The sequence below is a fragment of the Balaenoptera acutorostrata genome, chromosome 17 (genome assembly GCF_949987535.1).
Source record: "Balaenoptera acutorostrata chromosome 17, mBalAcu1.1, whole genome shotgun sequence".
Taxonomy (NCBI): Eukaryota; Metazoa; Chordata; class Mammalia; order Artiodactyla; family Balaenopteridae; genus Balaenoptera; species Balaenoptera acutorostrata.
The window spans coordinates 77145617-77166842 of record NC_080080.1 but is presented as its reverse complement, the minus strand read 5'-3'; the positions used below and the strand labels follow the sequence as shown (position 1 = coordinate 77166842).

The 21226-nt window shown below is 41.2% G+C and overlaps 1 protein-coding gene across 3 annotated transcripts in view; it reads left to right on the top strand.

Annotated features, from left to right (window-relative positions):
• The window catches only part of FAM110B (family with sequence similarity 110 member B), a 139664-nt gene that overhangs the window by 17548 nt on the left and 100890 nt on the right, over positions 1-21226 (top strand). For all 3 annotated transcript variants that reach the window (XM_057532289.1, XM_057532286.1, XM_057532287.1), the window contains exon 2: positions 18340-18435. The gene's annotated coding sequence lies outside the window, so the exon portion shown is untranslated. The remainder of the gene's footprint in view (positions 1-18339; positions 18436-21226) is intronic.

The following is a 21226-nucleotide window of genomic DNA, read 5'->3' as shown; positions in this document are numbered from 1 at the left end:
TGAAATAATGTCCTTGTCTTGGGAATTTTAATTTTTTTTAGCTGTGTTAGTGCTGTTTCTGCTTTCAGACAGCTTGGTTCTTTTTTAATTGTTTTAGAGTACATAAAATTTACATTCTTGGAACACTTTTTCTTATTTCAACAAAAATTAATGTAGGTACTATTAAATTGATTATATATTTAAATGAAGATAGTGAAGATAATTTCTAAATTTAGTCTTAGGTCCTTAAGTAAAATTGCCCTCAGTGAGCTGAAACTTTTTTTTTTTTTTTTAGTTACAGGGATTTAAAGTGACATCTAGTGAAATGTATATTCTATAATTAAAATAAGTCCCATTTGGAAACAAATTTGACTCATAGATAGAATGTTGAACTATTTCTTATTATATCATTCAATGCATTCTATTTTTATGATTTAATTATATAGTTGACCCATTTAATCTGAGTACCTCACAAAACAGAAACTAGGGTATCTTTTAAACTATTTTAGAATCTGAGCAATCGGCTGTCTCTTTGGTGAGTGTGGCCAGAGGGAACCAGAACACGTATTCTCTGTGTCCCTTTGATGATCTTTTTATCTATGAAACAGATACTTTTAGATAAGTGATTACACTGGGCAAAAAGAACACTAGGAGTTGAAGTAAAATCTGTATTATCTACTGTTGCATAACGAGTGACCCCAAAACGTAGTGTCCCCAAATGATAAAGGTTTCCCATCTTCACATTTCTGTGGCATTCAGGTGTCTAGGGGGTTGCTGGGTCCACAGTCCCCTGGAGGTGGGACAGGGCCTGGAGGAGCTGCATCTGAGGTGGCCCAGCTGGGTGGCAGGTGGGTTGATGCTGCTCTAGGTGGGTCGGGAGAGCTGGGTTCACCCTCACCTGGGACCTTTCCTGGCACTCTCTGAACTGTTTTGGTTAGAGGTCAACTTCTTGGCCAGGGAAGCACCAGACGGGTGATCCTTCACGGTGTCCCGGACTGGCTCGCTGCCCAGCTCCACGTATTTGTCCTGAGGTGCCACCTTGTGCCAGGAAGTGCCAGGCACCACGTTCCGTGACCCCAGTGAGACGATGCCCTGAGCAGATGCGCAGGTGTGGGAGGGATCCAGCCCAGGGAAGCTTTCCTGAAGAGGGTCCCATCTGGGCCCAGTCAGATCTTCCTACCTCTTAGGGAAAGGTGGGTGGGTGTTCGGTAGGTGCAGGGATGGGCTGGCGGAAGGCCGTTGGTTCGGGGAGAGATTCAGAGGGAAATTCTAGCCAGGTAGGTAGGACCAAGTCGAGGGATTAAGGCGTGAAAAGGCAGAGCAAGCCTGAGGTGCTTCTGGTAGTCTAGATTTGCTGTGTGAGGTGAAATGCTTGAGCTGCAGAAAGAGTCGGGGAATGGAGAAACCTAGCATGGCAGGTGCAGGGCTTGCACCTCATCCTGTAATTCCGCGCTTCCGAGCCACACAGTGTGGATGCGTGGTCACATTGTTCGTCGTGTGCATTGTCTCATCATTCCTTTGACGAAGGGCTGAGCACCTACAAGGTTTAAGGCTTTGCACCGCGCCCCTTCCTCCCGCAAGGTGGAGATGTCTCCATCTTGCAGAGGAGAGACTGGTGGAGGGAGGTGAATTGACTCGCGCCGGTTCCTGTGGCTGGTGAGCACCGGCTGAGGGTTTATATGCCTCCATGTGAAAATGTAAAGGTAGAGTTAAACGCAAACTGGTTTCTTTTTTTTTTTTTTTTAATTATTATTTATTTATTTTTGGCTGTGTTGGGTCTTCGTTTCTGTGCAAGGGCTTCCTCCAGCTGCGGCAAGCGGGGGCCACTCTTCATCGCGGTGCGCGGGCCTCACTATCGTGGCCTTTCGTTGCGGAGCACAGGCTCCAGACGCGCAGGCTCCGTAGTTGTGGTGCACGGGCCCAGTTGCTCCGCGGCACGAGGGATCCCCCCAGACCAGGGCCCGAACCCACGTCCCCCGCACTAGCAGGCAGACTCCCAACGACTGCGCCACCAGGGAAGCCCGCAAACTGGTTTTTCATAAGAATCACCCGAGGCACATATTTAAAACAAAGAGTTCGAGCCCCACCTTAGAGTTATTTATCTGTAGGGGAAAGGCCTCGGGGGTACTGAGAATTGGTGGAGTTGAGAGCCTAGCTTTGCTTTAGGCTGGGACTTTGTCTCAGTGTGGGTGGGAGAATTGGGGGAGAGGGGAGGTTATATATGGGTTGAGAGGCATGAAGAGCAAAGGATTTATTGGGAAAATTCTGAGTGACATTACAGGAGTATTGTCTTCTAAAAGATTTCCAAAGTTTCTAAAAAATAAATTGTGAAGGAAGATACCCATAAGCTTCAGTATCTTGGAAAGCAACACACCATTTGATTTTTGATAATTGATTTGATTTGGTATTTGTCGTTTGGTTTGATTTGGTATTTCATTTGAGTGAATAGCTGAAAGGTGCTAATGAGGTATTTGATACTTATACTGGAACCAAAAGCTGAGAAATACCTGAACACAAGAGCCCAGACCAGTATTAATGTCCTGGGTTTCCTTAGAACTAGAGAAAATCATAAAGAGTAAATTCCTAAGAATTATTTTAAAAAGGTACTTTGGGGCTTCCCTGGTGGCGCAGTGGTTGAGAATCTGCCTGCTAATGCAGGGGACACGGGTTCGAGCCCTGGTCTGGGAAGATCCCACATGCCACGGAGCAGCTGGGCCCGTGAGCCACAACTGCTGAGCCTGCGCGTCTGGAGCCTGTGCCCCGCAACGGGAGGGGCTGCGATAGTGAAAGGCCCGCGCACCGCGATGAAGAGCGGTCCCTGCACCGCGATGAAGAGTGGCCCCCACTTGCCGTAACTAGAGAAAGCCCTCGCACGAACCGAAGACCCAACACAGCCAAAAATAAATAAATAAATAAATAAAGTAGCTATAAAATTAAAAAAAAAAAAAAAAAAGGTACTTTGGTGTTAAGGATTGCTCTGTATTTCAAGTTTATTTAGACAAGAACACTAGTTAATTATTATGTTTTTAAATGCTCAAACCAATATATTCAAATTTTTTATACCCTTATCAATTTTTTTGTCTACTTCTATCAGTCATTGTATGAAGAGCGCTAAAAATCTCCAGCTATCCAACTATGATTGTGGATTTGTCTATTTCTCTCCTTAGTTCTGTAAATTTTTGCTTTATTTAGTTTGAGGTTCTATATTAGGTGCATATACATTTAGAAATCTTAATGTCTTTGCGTTGAATTGACTCATCATTATGTAATGTGCCCTTCTTATCTCTGGGGAGACTTCTTGTCTTGGAGTCTACTTTTTCTGATCTTAATGTAGCCATACCAGTTTTTATGATTCGTGGTGCATGATATCTATCTATATCCATCTGTGTATCTCTAGATATATAGACACAGATACCTATGGATATACACACAATCATGTACCATGATATATTATATATCATGATATATATAGTATTACTATATTTTATAAATATATATATATATGTTGTATTCTTTTATTTTTGACTTACCTGGTTTTTACACTTAAAGGATGTTTCTTATAAATTGCATATAGTTAGATGTTGCTTTTTTATCCAGTCTTGACAAACTCTCCCTTTTAATTGAGGATTTTCTTCATTTACATTTAATATAATTATTGATATGGCTGATTTTAAGTCTGCTCTCTTATTATTTGTATTCTGTTTGTCTGATGTGTTTTTTTCTTCTTTCCTGCCTTATTTTGGATTAATCAAGTATTTTTTAGTATTTTATTTTGCCTCCTTGGCTTTTCAGCCAAGGATTGGTTTTATATTTTACTGGCTGCTCAAGGGGTATATATACATATATATAAAATCATTGTCTACACTGAATTAATATTACTACTTAACATTTAATCTAAGAATATTGCAACTATATATTTGCATTTACTTTCTTCCCATACTTTGTGCTGTTGTTATATATTTTACTTCTACGTATGCTATAAACTCTACAATATATTATTATGCTTTGCTTTACAGCCAATTACCTTTTTTAAAAAAAGTTTTAAAAAAGATACCTTTTTACATTTATCCCCACATTTATCATTTCTGTGTTCTTCATTCCTTCCTGTATATATGTGAGTTTTTCCATTTGGTACTATTTCCCTTCAACCTGAAGAACTTTTTCAATCATTTATTGTAATGTGGGTCTGCTAGTAACAAAGTGTTCAGTTTGCATTTAACAGGAAACTTCTTTAACTTGCCTTCATTTTGGGGGGGGTAATTCTGCCACGTATAGGATTCTAGGATGGTAGCTTTTTTTTTTCCTCTTAGCATTTTAACTATGCTGTTCCATTCTGCTTCCCTTATCCCTGATGAGAAGTTGGCCATCATTATCTTTGTTCCTAGTGTGTCTTCCCCCGCAACCGCCGCTTTTTAAGAGTTTTTTCTTTCTATGTTGTATTTTCAGCAATTAGACTATGATGTACCTAGGTCTGGTTTTCCTTGTACCTACCTGGGATTCATTGAGCTTCTTGGGTTGGTGGGATGATTTTATCAAATTTCGTACATTTTATTCACATTTCTTCAAATATTTTTAATACTATTGTTCTCTTTCCTCTTCTCTAATTACCATATTTTTTTATCACAGTAAATGCTACTAATTCCCAAGTCACTGATACTTAGTTCGTTTTTTCCTGTTCTTCTTCTCTGTTTAATTTGGAAAATGTAAGGTTACTGACTTGTTCTTTTGCAATGTCCAATTAGCAAGTCTATCCAGTACATTTTTAATTTCAAATATTGTATTTTTAGTCCTAGATTTTTATTTAGTTCTATGTTAGAGTTTCTTTTGTATCCTAAAATAATTAATCTCTTTTCCCATTATATACTTATTTTCCTATAAATTCTTTAGCATATTTATTATAGTTCTTTTAAAGTACTAACTATTAATTTCATTAATGGGGTCATCTGAGATTTTGTTCTTATTAACTGTGTTAATTCTTAATTATCGGTCACAGTTTCCTATTTACTTATATGTTTTGTAATTTTAAAAATTGTATGCCTGGGGCTGTGAATAAAGTAATAGATTGAAGTATAATATTTTGTTTCACTTCTCAGAGAGTGCAAGGGTGGAGTGAGAAGTGGACATTCAGATCCCTCAAATCGAGCTAAAGTCAGAGTTACACTTCTAACTAGTTTGAGTTCACCTAATCTGCCTTTTTCATCTTTGTCAGTATTTCAGCTTGGAGAGGGTAGGACTACAGTTTTAGCTATTTTTGATTTGCCTTTGATTTCCGAGATGGCAGCATCATAAGAATGTATAGGCTGTGTGATTTCTCTCTGTTTTCTAAACTTTATACCGTTACTTTCTCTGATACTTTTGGGGGTTGGGGCAGACTTACTAGGAAAGGTGATTTGCTTTTCACTTGTTGTTCTTGCGGATTCCAGTCTCTTCTACCAGTTCCCACTGTTGTGTCAGGCTTGTCTGTCCCTCCCGTACCTGCCGAGTCTCTCTGAGGGCTCCTCCTCCCCGATCCAGGCTGGCAGGGCACAGCCCTCAGATACGGAACCTTCATGGGCTTTCAGCTCGCCTGCGAAGGCCTTTTTTTCTTGTTGAAGTTAGGATCATTAAGGCTCCTTTGTATTTATTCCTCTTTCCTAGACTCATAGAAAAGTATGTTTTCATTTTGTCCAGGTGAAATTTCTTGTTACCATGAGATCAAAGGCCTTTCATGTGCTCTGTATCTTAACTGGAAATGGAAGTCGCACATGCATTTTTTTTTTAAACATCTTTATTGGAGTATAATTGCTTTACAATGGTGTGTTACTTTCTGCTGTATAACAAAGTGAATCAGCTATACATATACATATATCCCCATATCTCCTCCCTCTTGTGTCTCCCTCCCATCCTCCCTATCCCACCCCTGTAGGTGGTCACAAAGCACCGAGCTGATCTCCCTGTGCTATGCGGCTGCTTCCCACTAGCTATCTATTTTACATTTGGTAGTGTATATATGTCCATGCTCCACTCTCACTTTGTCCCAGCTTACCCATCCCCCTCCCCGTGTCCTCAAGTCCATTTTCTATGTCTGTCTCTTTATTCCTGTCCTGCCTCTAGGTTCTTCAGAACCTTTTTTTTTTTTTTTCAGATTCCATATATATGTGTTAGCATATGGTGTTTGTTTTTCTCTTTCTGACTTACTTCACTCTGTATGACAGAGTCTAGGTCCATCCACCTCACTACAAATAACTCAATTTCGTTTCCTTTTATGGCTGTAAATGCCTGAAAGTATGAAGTCCATCAGTGAGTTCCCTTGCCCTGTGGCCCTGGGTTGACCCATGGAAAGCAGTGGCAGAAGATCAGTACCCAATTGTGAATGTATTGAGTGACATTCTTCTAATTTTTCCTTTTCTTGAGACTAAAATCTGTGATATCTGTGTTATTCTAATGAGCCACCACTGGTTACTGATAACTGCCAACAGAACAGGATATCTGAAAGGGAATAAAAAATAAAATCAAGCATTGTTCTCTAGGACTTGCCCTGAGACAAACTCCTTTTCAGTTATGAAATTGCCTAATCAAATGTAGGTCAGAGAACAGGAAGAGTTAAAGATATGGGCATAAAGTGCATTCATAGCTGTTGTGGTCTCTTTGAGTGGCTCCCCAGACTGGGTGGCTTGCCCAGCAGACATTTACTTCTCACAGTTCTGGCAACCGGGAAGTCCAAGATCAAGGTGCAGGCAGATTCTGTGTATCATGAAGGCTGGCTTCCTCGTTCATAGACAACAATCTTGTTTCTGAGTCCTTTCTTGGCAGAAGGGGCAAGGAAGCTCTCTGGGGTCTCTTTTATAAGGGCACTAATCCCATTCCTGAGGGCTCCATCCTCACGACCTAATCACCTGCCAATACCATCACATTGGGGTTTAGGATTTCAACATATTAATTTGGGGGGAACACATTCAGTCCATTGCAATAACGGTCCTACTACTAATGGTTTAAAGGTGATGGATTATTTACCATGTTTCAGGTTCCAAGTCAGTGGTGTTAAATGTATTGTCATTTAATTCAGAACAAGTATACCTTTAACCACCAAGATATAAATACTACCTGGTTTAACCACTTTTTTGGATGATTAATCAATTTATTTTTTATGTTTTAGATTGTCCTATCAATCCCTTTTTGATCAACCCATAATATTTCAATCTAACACCTACTTTATTGTGGACATTGATTTGAGAGTAGAACATGATGGACATAAAAGAATTCAAAGACTGTTTGTGAAACATACAATTTAGTTAGAAAAGTAAGGCTTACATAAAAGAGCCAAACAGCCAAAAAATGCTACAAACGATCATATACTAAATGCCCTATTTTATGGAGCAAGCCGTATTTCTTACCATGCCATTTAGTATTGCCATTAAGATAGCAGAACTGCCTTAAATGTAACGGGGCCATTAATTTGATGTTTACTCATAGCATCCCTCTTTCCATGCCAGTCCTTCCTATTGACGTTCATTTCTCAAGGCCCTAAAGATAGCCTATAGCAGACACTGAAGATGAAAAGTTCGGTCCTCGGTGAAACTTCACCCTGACTTATTTTACAGACGTGCCGGTAGCCTGGCTCACGCCTCCCCTTGCTCACATGCTGGGGGGCAGCGCTGAAGGTTTGAGGGTTGCACCAGGGAGAAGGGGGCTGACGGCAGCCTTCTGCAGGGCTGGCGACACTCGTCGTTCTGGAGGGGCCTTTGCGGTCAGGCTCTTCCTGTCATAACCACAGTGGTGTATATCTAGCCCGTCCATTCTTAGGGCTTCACAGGTGAAGAGCACCTGGATCTACGTTTCTATCCTGAAGCTGTTTTCCTGTGACATGAAAAGTAAAGAGGTGCCCATTAGACACCCGCTACCCCATGGATGAACCCAGAGGATATGGTGCTGACGAGTGAGCCGGTCACAGAAGGACCACTGCTGTACCATCCCGCTTACAGGAAGCACTTAGAATAGTCCGATTCCTAGGGACAGAAAGTAGAGTGGTGGTTGCTAGGGGCTGGGGGAGAGGGGAATGGGAAGTTAATATTTAACCGGTACAGAATTTCCGTTTTTCGAGATGAAGGGTTCTGGAGATGGGTGGTGGTGATGGTCACACAACAGTGTGAATGTACCTAATGCCACTGGACTATATCCTTAAAAATGGTTACGATGGTAAATTTTACGTTATATGTATTTTCCCAGATTAAAAAAGTGTAATACTGTAAAACAGGATACCTCAATAAAGCCCTGCTTAAGTGTTCACAAAAAAGCGCCCCATAGATTGTATTACATTTCATTGATATTACGCTGAATTTTTGTAGGAGAGCAGAAGATACCAGTGTTGATGTTGGCACTGGTCTCCATTTGCTTGTTAATGCGATGAATAGCTTTGTTTTTAGAGAAAGCTAAAAGTAGAGAATCTTCGGCCTGAAATCATTGCCACCTGCTCTGGAAAGCACTTGAAGGGGACTCCAGTTACATTTCTCACCTAGACAGGAGAGCCCCAAACCTCAGGGTTGTGAAACAAGTTTGTTCTCTTGAGGACCAGAAAATAATGTGGGAAAGCTGTGCCCATGTGCTCGATGAGCATTAGGAGTGCATGTCTTTCAAACAGCTTAAGTGATACTTGGAGCCCCTGTAGTCCAACATTGACTATGCCGTGGAGACTAATTTTTTTTTTTTTTTTTTTGGTTGCATTGGGTCTTCGTTGCTGCACGCGGGCTTTCTCTAGTTGTGGCGAGCAGGGGCTGCTCTTTATTGTGGTGCGTGGGCTTCTCATTGCGGTGGCTTCTCTTGTTGCAGAGCACAGGCTCTAGGCGCTCGGGCTTCAGTAGTTGCAGCAAGCGGGCTCAGTAGTTGTGGCTCGCAGGCTCTAGCACGCAGGCTCAGTAGTTGTGGCACACAGGCTTAGTTGCTCTGTGGCGTGTGGGATCTTCCCAGACCAGGGCTCGAACCCTGGCCCCCTCCCTTGGCAGGTGGATTCTTAACCACTGTACCACCAAGGAAGTCCCGCGACTAATTTTTTAAGAAAAAAAAAAAAAAAGAGGAGACTTTAATCTCATCAACGCTCTCTCTTATTTGGTATTTAGAGATGCCCAGGAGGATGGAAAATTGCCAGTTTATAATCATAGCAGAAAAACAGAAATTTGTTGACAAAATTTCTTGGCATGATATTCTAGGGTTATTTAAATAATATTACATGATTTCTATTTTTGTTTTTCAAGGAACATAGTGACTTATTTAATAGATAGTCATTTAAAAAATATACTTTATAGAAGTAGAATTATCATATGACCCAGTAATTCCACTGCTGGGTATATACCCAAAAGAATCTAAAGCAGGGTCTTGAAGAAATATTTGTACACCCACGTTCATAGCAGCCTTATTCACAATAGCTAAAATATGGAGGCAACTCAAGTGTCCATCAAAGGATGAATGACTGATCAAAATGTGGTTGATACACATGATGCAATAATATTTAGCCTTAAAAAGGAAAGAAATTCTGACCCATGCTACAACATGGATGAACCTTGAAGACTTTATTCTAAGTGAAATAAGCCAGTCACAAAAAGACATACCATAGGATTCCACTAATATGAAATACTTAGGCAAATTCATGGAGACAGAAATTAGAATGGTGGTTGCCAGGGGCTGGGGGAGGGGGAATGGGGAGTTATTGTTTAATGGGTCTAGAGTTTCAGTTCTGCAAGATAAAAAGTGTTCTGGAAATGGATGGTGGTGATAGTTGTACAGCATTGTGATGTATTTAATACCACTGAACTGTACACTTAAAAATGGTTAAGATGGTAAATTTTGTATTATATGTATTTAGCACAATAGAAAAATTGAAAAAAAAATTAAAGATCAGCCTCCAGATAAGATAAATGCTTTCTGCCTTAGGTTGTAATGAGTTCCTTATTCCTATGTTTTTTTCTTGAAAGAAATATTTTTCATAATGTAGGTTAGTAAGGGATTTTGCACATAAAAATTTGAGTAGCTACAAAATACACGTTTTCTACAATGGTGTCTGCTGGGTAAAGAAGAATAGTAACTTTGTTTTTCTAGTTTTTTGAGCAACCTCCATACTGTTTTCCATAATGGCTGCACCAGTTTACATTCCCACCAGCAGTGTACAAGGGTTCTCTTTTTTCCACATCCTCACCAACATTTGTTATTTACGGTCTGTTTGATGATAGCCGCTCTGACAGGTGTGAGGTGATATCTCATTGTGGTTTTGCTTTGTTTTTCCCTGTTGATTAGTGATGTTGAGCACCTTTTCATGTACCTGTTAGCCATCTGTATGTCTTCTTTGGAAAAATGTTTATTCAGATCCTCTACCCAGTTTTTAATTGGGTTGCCTGTTATTTTGATATTGAGTTGTATGAGCTACTTATATATTTTGGATATTAACCCCTTATCAGACTATCATTTGCAAATATTATCTCCCATTCAGGAAGTTGTCTTTTTTGTTTTTTTGGTGGTTTCCTTTGCTGTGCAAAAGCTTTTAAATTTAATTAGGTCTCATTTGTTTATTTTTGCTTTTGCTTCCTTTGCCCAAGGAGACAGATCAAAAAATATTGCTACAACTCATGTCAGTGAGTGTTCTGCTTAGATTTTCTTCCAGGGGTTTTATGGTTTCCGGTCTTGCATTTAGGTCTTTAATCCAATTTGAGTTTATTTTTGTAAATGGTATGAGAAGTACAGTGACTTTGGAAGAACCGTGCTGACCAAAAAGAAAATCTCTCTTAATATATTTTGGATTTGGGAAATCTCTGGTGTTGTACAAGTTTGCAAATTTTTAAGGAAGGAAGCTCCTCTGTTCTTTCTTCCCAGAGTAGCATATTAGTCCCACAGAATATGGCAAGATCACTCTTGTTTACATTGAGGTTCCTGCATCTAAATAACAGTCCCACCCAGCTGCTGCTGGTATTTAGTCTGGAACCACTATAAACTCTGTTTGCTTTGTTATTTTACTAATCTTTTCTAAATGAGATATTATTTCCAGCTACTGACTCAGAATCATTAAAACCCTGGAAAATGACAATATTCATAATTGGGTTGTAACCAGTTAATACCATGCTAGGTTTAAAAACATGTATTTGGGGCTTCCCTGGTGGTGCAGTGGTTAAGAGTCCGCCTGCCAATGCAGGGGGCACGGGTTCGAGCCCTGGTCCAGGAAGATCCCACATGCCACGGAGTAACTAAGCCCGTGCGCCACAACTACTGAGCCTGCGCTCTAGAGCCCTCGAGCCACAACTACTGAGCCCGCGTGCCACAACTACTGAAGCCCGCGCGCCTAGAGCCTGTGCTCCGCAACAAAGAGAAGCCACTGCAATGAAAAACCTGTGCACCGCAATGAAGAGTAGCCCCCACTCGCTGCAACTAGGGAAAGCCCGCGCGCAGCAACGAAGACCCAACACAGCCAAAAATAAATAAATAAAATAAAAAACCCAGTATGTACAATATAATCCAAAATTTAAAAAAACCAAACGTATTTGTATAATAAGCTGTGTGTCAGAGTCCCATTTTGAAGAGTGTTAAAAATGAACATTTGAGGTGTGCAACACTCTTTTTTTAAAATGTATTATTTAGAACCAGGTGCATTTATCCTTGAAAATAAAAAAATCGTGACATTGACATAAGCGTTTTACAGGTTTTTCCATTATGACATTCTTCAGAAATTTCTGTCTTGGATATATGTGGGTTTGCTAAGTGTTATTGTGTCTAAAGAATCAATGAACAAAAGTGATGGGATACATCTGAGTGAATTTAATGAAACTTTTCAGTATGCTTTAAAAAAAAAAAAAAAAAGCCTAGAGAGATAGAGGATCTGTTTCAACTCAGTCCAAATAAATGAATTATTGGAACACATAAAAGGCCTCTTTTGGAGGTGAATTCACAGCATGTGAAAAGCATGACAGTGAGGTGATTATGGTCTTTTTAGTTTGAACCTCAAGAAGATGTCTCTAGTTGTATAATCCTGCCTTTTTGGAAATAAAAGGTAAATTTCTAGAATGTTTCAAAATCAGTGATTCATAATCAAGTGACTCCTCTGTGCCTGGCGTTTTTACACATTTCTGCTGAAACACCTTACTCCAAAGTAGGTATTATTTCCATTTGTTGACGAAAAGTGGGCAGAAAGAGGTTGCTTAGCGATCAGCCCCCATTTAGTGAGGTGAGCTCCATGTACTGATTCCTTTGCTAACTCCTCTGTGATACACGGGCATTTAATCTTTGCAGTGACCCTTTGAGCTAAGGGCCATAGTTATCTCCATTTTCAGACCAGGAAATCTGGGCTTTGAGAGGTTTACTTACTCAAGGTCACATGGTTAGTGAAGGTGTGAAAGCAGGATTGAACCCAGCCAAATGAATACTCAAGAGAATCCATCAGGTAATCACCTTGGTTCCAGTGCTGTATCCCAACTAAGGCTGCCTGGATTCCTTAGAGAGGTGCCCACCTCCATCTTCTGTAGCCTCGAGATGATGGAACATTTGCCCTGACTTATTCTATACCAGCGGAATAACCCACATCGATACACTGCCGATGGGGGTAAGATCAGACAGGACATGCAGAGCTGGATTACCTTAGAATCCCTGACTCATTCAAAAATATCTATGAAGTGTCACATCCTGGGAGCCTCGGGTTTAAGTCTTAGGGATTGAGATAACCAGGCAGGGTTTATGGTTTATCAGGGAAGATACAGCCGTGACTAATCTTTCTACCTGGGGTGAACGTTTGCATGGAGACGGGTAAGGCCCCATGGGCATGGAGAGGACAAAGTGGTAAAAGCATGGAGAGGTCGAGGAAATGCTTCTCGAAGGAGGGATGGTCTGAGTTGCCAAGGCTGAGTGGGGGTGATGGAGAGCCATTGAGGGAGTGGGCAGGGGTGGGAGGATGGCAGGGCATGGTCATAATCCGATACAAAAAGATCATTTTTGCTGCCACGTGGAAGGCTGACAATCTGGGCTTTGGGAGACGGGTCGTGAGGTGCTAATAACGATCCAGGTGCCTCGTTATGATGAAATGTGAGGACGAGAGTGTGGTTACATCTTCAGTTCAGCAAACTCGCTGCTGCCGGGTCTCCCTACCTTAGGATGCTCTCTGTTCAAATTAGAGGTTGTTCAAGGCTGGAATGCTTTCATCATGAACCACATTTGCCTCTGTAACTCCTGCCACTCAGAATGACGTCTCTTCTCCTGTAGGACGGTCTACCTTCCACTCCCCCCCGCCAGGCACTTCCTCAGTTAATTGAAATATTTCTAGGTCCCCTCCCTAACTGTCCGAGCCTCAGTTGTCAAGGTCTGGGAGTACTCAACGCTCTTACCAGCCTGGATTGTGTCATAGGTACTGGGTAGTTCCAGGCTCAGGCATCGTCTTAGACATGTGGCGGGGTTCTGGGCTGGGTGGCAACACTACAGAAGATTCAGGCACCTAAGCTGGCCTTCGGAAGGGGGCTTGTGAGGAGTACATCCAGAGCACAATAGAACATTACCCACACCCCTACACCAGCTGACCAGTGTAGAGCAGAGTAGTACTTGGGTATATTTCCACTGAATTCAATACTTCTCTTAGTTCAGCCTGTAACTTCACTAGTATTTATGCTGTAGTTAAGAGCTGAAAAATAAACTGGTAGGTCTTTTCCAGATTGATCAGTTCATAACTTCCGTGGAGTGCATTACTTACATTTTTTGGATGATGAACTTTGTAAGGTCAAGGGTTCTTTCCTACTTAATCCTGGTGCCTTTTTCCATCTAGCTTAGTGACTAATACATGGTAGCCCTTCAGGAAATAGTTGTTGAATGAATGCAATTTGGGTTTTTTTGACCTATATTTGACATTAGTATTAGGAAATTGTTCCATCATCACATGTTTGGAGTCATGATTCTTTTATATAACATTTTAGTCATTTTAAACCTCGGATTAGCTGTAACTGTGATAAACCTGTTTTATATCTTTATTTACATCATAGCTAAGCATGTCCAGTGGACTAGGAGATAGACTTGTGGATGTTTAAGAAGTATTTCCCAATTAATGTATCAAAGAGTTTTAAAGAATAGTTTTAGAGTTGATTTATCATCTGGCCCACATTTATTTAAGTTTCCACACTTGTTTTTTTTCTACACATTTCTTGGCAGTTCTTCTATCTCTTATACCCTCCATGGATCATCAATCGTTTTAGGAAAGTTATCCTTTTACATTGAGGAGGTTTATCTTAGACTAGTCGTTATAAAGCCACTTTCTGGGAATCTATTAAAAGACCACAACCAACAGGTTGTAGGAAGTTGTAGAACAAGGGGATAGTTTAGTTTTCCTATAAGCAGTATTATTGACTGTCGGTTTTTCCTTTTCTCTCTTGGTGGTGTCCAGTTACTTAGCCATTGCCGATTGCTCTAATCCTGGTTAAGTATTTGAAGATGTTGAGTACCATCTGCTGAAGGAGTTTCAGAGCTTATTGATAAGGTTAATGATTTTCAAATTAAATGATGGTGGCACTGAATTTTGTTTTGTTTGTTTTTAATCAGTTTTGTTGAGGTATATAACGCATATACGATTAAATTAACTAATTTTAATGAATAATTCAATGAATTTTCACAAATAAGCACAATCATGTACTCACCACTACAGTCATGAAACAGAACATTTCCATTCCCCAGTGTGGTCTGTTATGCCTCTTTGCAGTCAGCCTTTACTGCCACTCTGACCCGTGGCAACAATTGATCTGCTTTCTAGTGCTATAGTTTGCCTTCTCTAAAATTACCTGTAAGTGGATTTATATATTTAGTCTTTTGCGTTTGACTTCTTTCCCATAGTATAATGTTTTTGAGATTCACTTATTTGTTGTATCATCAGTAGTTCAGTAATATTTGTATTACTAAGTACAGTCCCTATGCCATACACCACAATTTGTTTATCCATTCACCAGTCGATGGACATTTTAGTTCTTTCAAGTTTGGGGCATTATAAATAAGACTACTGTGAACATTCTTGTACAAGTCTTTGTGTGGAATTTGTGTCTTTACATTTCTCTTGGGTAAACACCTAGGAGTGGAATTGCTGGGTCGTATGGTAAGTGTATGTTTAACTTTACAGGAAACTGCCAAATTATTTTTCAAAGTGCCTGCAACATTTTGAATTTTCCACCAGCATTATAATGAGGCTCCCAGTTGCTCCAGATCCATGCCATCACCTGATGTTTTTGCCCTTTTAAATTTAGCCATTCTAGTGCGTATACAGTGGTACCTCATTAAGGTTTTATTTTGCATTTCCCTACTGACTAATTATGTTGATGATCCCTTGTGCTTACTTGGCATTTGTTTGTTTTCTTTGTTGAAAGTGTTCATTCAGATTGTCTTTTTTTTTTTTTTCATGATGTTGTTTTTGGGCACTGAGTTTTAATACCATTAATGAGTTAATACGAAAAATTATAAGGGAGGTATTTTGTTGCTGACATATTTTCAGGAAAGGAATCTTTTTAATGGATATTTTGTTTCCTGCACCATTTTTCTTTCTTCTTTTGGGCTTGTAGAGGGAAATCTCTTGTCATCTGTTGGCCTATTTTAATTTTTCTTGCCTGCTTCGCTACGTGTACTTTTTACTGAATCTATCAACTCATAATCTCTGGGAAAACCACATGTGAAGGTACTAACTGCCTCTCTAAACATACTCTCACACGTGTGCTTCCATCGTGTGTAAGCCTTGACTCCCGTGCCACTGTGAAGGCCCCTTAATTGACCCCAGTCGGCAGCCTGTAGTAGGCAAGGACATCCTTCCGTGCTTTTTGGGTCCCTTGCACCTACCACTGTACACTGTAAATTATTGGGGAGTCAACAAGTGACTGTTGGTGATGGTAAGCTGCTGACCTGGGTAAATTAAGGGCTCTTGAATGATTCCAGAGTTTTAGAGAATAAGAGTCTGTCTGAACTGGTGGGTCTAATAGTAAATTATCTTGAAATCCTTACTTTAGAAACTGCTAAAGTAAACTGTAGAATACCTACATTTTGCTTGAGAGCTATCTATAAAATCCACTTGAAAAAATGTATTGTAGCAAAGCTATGATTATGATTTGGCTATGAATAAGATGGGGTAAGGTAAATCTATTTGCAGAGTAGATGTTTCTAGGTTAGATATCCTAAGAGAATCCCAAATTTGGTTTCAGATTTCTCATGGGCCTTAATGGTTTAATCTAGCTGTATCCATAGAGCCAAAGGCATAGTATGTTCTTGATCATTTTGAGCCATGTCTTGTATTAATATAAAGTTGGGTTGGCTCATCAAGGGGGGTCCATGCTGTGTAGGATAATGGATGTGTAGAAAGATAGATGAAATTATGAGGTCTTAAGAAGTTATATATGGAAATTATGATCTAATAGAGCACTGGATTGGCACCTAGCAGATCTGAGATCTAGGACCAGCTTCGCTGTGTGATTTTGGAGAGGTCACTTGACCACTCTGGGGTTTCATTTCATTTCAGCTCTGAAATGAGTCAACTGAAATAATATGTGCTATGAATTATTTCTATTAGGATGGTTTTGAGGTCACATGACAACTTCGAAGCTAATTCCAGCCCTGACGTTCTTCATATATGGTGTTATCCCCCATCCCGATCATAATTGTGTAACTTTTCTGTCTCTGAATTGTTAGGGTTAAAGTTCAGCACTTTGTTACTTTGTCTCTTCCAAAGTATGAGAAGGAAAAGGCAAAAATAATGATAAAGATGAAAAGGAATTTTTCATACAATTTTAGGACAAAACAAAAAATACTGTTTTCAAGATAGTAAAATACAAAACTTTTTACTTTGTTATTATGGGTCACAATCAATTTAAATGGGGCCCAGAGATATTTTGGATTAAAATTTCTCTAATGTCCTTATAAATGTCTATGATGTTATTCATTTGAATTCCTGGAATCCCATATATTTCAGCAGGCAAATAAAATACAATCTTAAATTGCAGGCAGTAAACAATCAAAAGGAGCCATAGAACTTGGAGTTTATATTTCATTTTAATTTAGTACTAATTCTGGCTTTATGTTCTTGCTGAACATTGTTAGGTAATAAGAGAAAGTAGATTATTTTGAAAGTTTTAAACGTGAGAGTGGGAATTATCAGTCTTAGTTGTTACTTAAACAGACATTTTCAGGCTTGCTTTTTATTTTTTTGAAGCTATTCAAAATCTAGGTCAAGATTTGCAGCCTTACTCATAAACTCCTGGCACATTGTTCATTACACATCACTCCAGAAAGGAGCTAATGATGGTTGGGAAGCTTGCGTCGACCTTAATGAAGTGGTTCTCAGGCGTCATCTGTTGAAGTCCCAAGTGCCTCCTTAAAAATTTTACTGTTGGTTACTCCTACATCCATGCAAAACATGAGTAAATCTCAACAAAACACATAACTATTACAGTCAGAGCAACTCCCCCATCCCTGTCTGCTGGCTCCCACTGTCAAGTAAAAAAAGATGTTGTTGTCTGGGCTCGTGGCATCCAACGAAAGCAGATGCTAGAGGAGAAGACGTTAAGTTTTCCATCATATTTTCTTGAGTTGCCAGATGTCCAGATAACAGTCACTTCCATGATTCATCCAAGTATCTCCAAATAGAGTAAGAACACCTACGTGTCACTCAGACCTGGAGACACGACTTTCCTCAAAAAACCTCAGTTTCTTGCCCCCTTTGTAAAGTGGAGTCACATTGTTCCTGGACCTGAGTATGTGTCCGGTCAATGTTCATTATTTCCTTCCTAAAAATGAAATACTCAAAAAGTGGGGCAGTGTCGCCTCCCAGGGCTGTCCTTGCTTCAGGAGAAAGAAAGTCGGGACAACAAGGCACGTGTTTGTGAGCTCGGGTAGGAACTGCATTTGGAGGACATGATAAGAGAAAATGCTGACTTGTAATATTTTATTCCCTTGCAAACATGAACAAAGTTTCTGCATTACAAACAATATATTCTTTGCCACCCCAGTTGTGCAGTTGCTTGCGAGGAGGCTGCATCATTTCCTGCACGGTTTTGTGAATTGAAGGACGCCCTGCTGCACTGGGGATGTTGAGCTTGGAGCGAGGCGGAGCCTTGCCGGGGTCTCCGGGCTAGTGGCAGCCCACAGGCTCGTTCAGTTGTTTTCCATTAAATGCACAAACATAGCCTACCTTATAGTTGATTTTTGTCTTCTTTCTGAATCGATTCAAAGTTTACTAGAGCAGCTATATTGGAAAGAGGCTTTGGACCCAGTTTTTTCCCCAGGTATGTTAGGAAATACCCTGTCCCTGTTACTCAGTGAAAATCGGTTTCTTTTTAATGATACTTGAAAAATTCATCACTTCTCTTCTCCAGAATAATAATAATAATCTGTGCTCTTTTATTTTAGCCATCTCCGACTGGACATCCAGGGCACCTCTCCTGTTCTTTCTGAGTCTTCAGTTGGAAGTTAACAAGACTCTACGGCCTGAAAGGGAAATCAAAGGTAATTACATGTTAAAAAGTATATTATTACGTTCGTGTATACATCTGATGATCATAAAGTAACGACAACCCCTTATTTGTTGAGCGGAATTTGGGTATCCCCCCCCTCATTTTCCCACCGTTTCTCTCCTGTTTGCCCCCTCCCTCCTTGCCTTCCTCCCCTGCTGCCCCTCCCTCCTCCCCTCCCTCCTCTCCCTCATTTGCATGTATTTGCTCAGCAAACATTTGTGGAGTCTGCCTTGCGGGGTCACTGGCAGGAATGGGGGGGGCCCGCCTCTGAAGAGGGCCGCCCCCGCCAGCTCTGTGCCTGCAGGCCTGGCCAAGAGGCTGGCCTGGCTTCCGCCTGCCCCCTTGCTGTCCCCAGAGCGCTCCCCCTGGGCCGTGAAATACATGCACTTCCGCTGAAGTGCATGGCCTGTTCTGCTCAATAACTGAGAGCCTGGGGAGGTCCGGCGCCTGGTGGGCCATAGGAACTAAGCGACTGATGAGCGTTGGGTGGACATAGGGCATCGTCCAGACCAGGACTCTTTATCCCGGGACACCTTGCACGCTGCTCAGAACCCCCAGGGACAGTGGAGCCGTGCCAGCTTTGAGGCAGGCATATTTTCCTTACAGTGAGTTTTTCCAGGGAAACTTGGGGGGACGGTCCCAGCCAGATTTATGAGTTGGCTTGTGGATGGGGGGGGGGGTCCAGCTCTGGCCAACCCACCCCTTGCCCCCTTCCTGCCTGCTGCTGGAGGTCTTCTTATAGGTGGGACACAGCCAGACTCCCTGGGGCTGGTGGCTTTGGTGACAGGAGGCTCTGGGTCCGCGTCTGGACTCAGCCATGTGTAATGTACGTGATGTTGGAAAGCTGTTCACTGTCTGTGCCTCGGTTTCTCCACCTGCCACGTCAGGATGATAGCAGTGCCCACGTCGTGGGATCGTTGTGAGCACTGAAGGATGAGTTGCTGTGTAGAGTGGCGCGTGGGAAACATTTAATACATGTTAGTAGCTTTTGTTCTATCATCTTCTGCAGAACAGAGGTGATAATACCTATTTCTCGTGGTTACTATAAGCGTTAAATGAGGTGGTGCGTGTGAAATAGGCGGTTCTGGGCACACAGCACTCTCCACCTGTGGCAGTCCTCAGTGATAAGGTAAAATAACAACATTGCCAGCAGATGCGATCAGAACAGGGCAGACGTTGTGACCCCAAGTGTGGTGAACATCTAAGGGTAGAGGTCGGCCCAAACAGCTGTCCATTCAGCTTGTCAACTTGCATGTATATCAAGTTATGTTATTAACTAAAATCTCATCCTTAGTTTATTAGACCATTGTCTACACTTTGGTCACAAAAGTCAATTCATAAATGTTTTGGTTGTGATTGGCCATTGGAGTGAGTAGTGAAGAGTTGCATACTCCCATAATCCTTTTATTCTTAGCAGTATTCTTATCTTTTAAATAAAAAGGGCGGTGTTTTGGGGGTTTATATGAAATTTTAGAAGTAACTTAAGAATGAAGATGAAAGATGTTGAATAGCATTAGAATCCATTAGCACCTGTCTGTGATCATGATACGTATGTGTAGTTGTTTTTGTTTCTCTCTTTAGATGACGCCTTCCTTCCATCACTCTTAAATGTGAAGAATACTAATGTTTTATCACCCATGCTATATGGTTGTTCCAAAACTATAAAAAGGGAAGCAAATGGAAATCTAATAACATTTGATTCTACTATATCTAAATTAAATGATGCTTGTAGGAAACACTTTGACATTCTTTTCCCTGTACTTTGAACCCAAAAAAAATTTGAGCCATGGTGTATTAGAGAACTTCTTACCATTTGTTTTACACATTTGCTTTCTGTACACTTGAAACAAGTGATATTACTTGGCTTAAGGATATCTTTTAAAGAAAAGAGAACATAATTCAGGTGACGGTGAGTCACCTCAGAAAGCAAAGGTTTTTGAGCCCTTCTGGAGGTGGAGACCTGCCTTGTTATCTTCGCACCTGTGCCTGACATTGGGTTGCTCAGTGAAGCTGGGAGTGGCAAGGGGATCGATTGGAGCACAGAAACTCCTTTGTTAGAATGCTGAGAATATGATGACTTTTCAAATTTGCCTGAAGTGTTACTGTAATACAGTTTAAACTGTAAATAAAGATGTTTCCTTCGGGGGGGGGGGTGATATTTTGTGTGTTTTTGAATGCAGTGAAACTAGCACGTGTTCTGTCCTGAGCTTAGGATGCTGGTGGGCTGGAGTCTGTCTCTTCCTTCTTTCTGCCCTCCCTCCCCACCCCCCTCCTTCCCCATCTGCCCTCTCCCCTACCCCCGCCTCCTGCCTGCTTAGGAGAAAGACCTTGACTGAGGCCCCATCAGTCCCTGCTCTCTCAGCGGCTCCCGAGCAGTGGCCTGGGCTTCCTCCGGGGTCCGGATGAGAAGTCCAGTTTCCAGTAGTAAGGAGGCTGGAGTGGTAATGCCACCCCTGCCCTTTCTGCTGCTGACTTGTATTCTGATCGACGCCCCTCTCCATACGTGACACACCCAGGGGAGGGCACAGTCTGCCTGTCCATTCCGATCTGTGGCGGGGCATCTCTGATATTGACTCAGACCCACCTCTTTGAGGGTTTTGTCAATGTCCTTTGCTCTTATCTTTTCTCAGCTAACTTGGGAGGAAAACATGCTGCTCTATTAGCATCACTGCTTCGTGGCAGTGAACAGTCTAACTATTGTGTTTAGCAGGAGAGACCCAGGTTCAGGCAGAAGTTTTATGTTCTCTTTGAAATCAAGACTTAGTCTTTTATCTGCAGTGCTC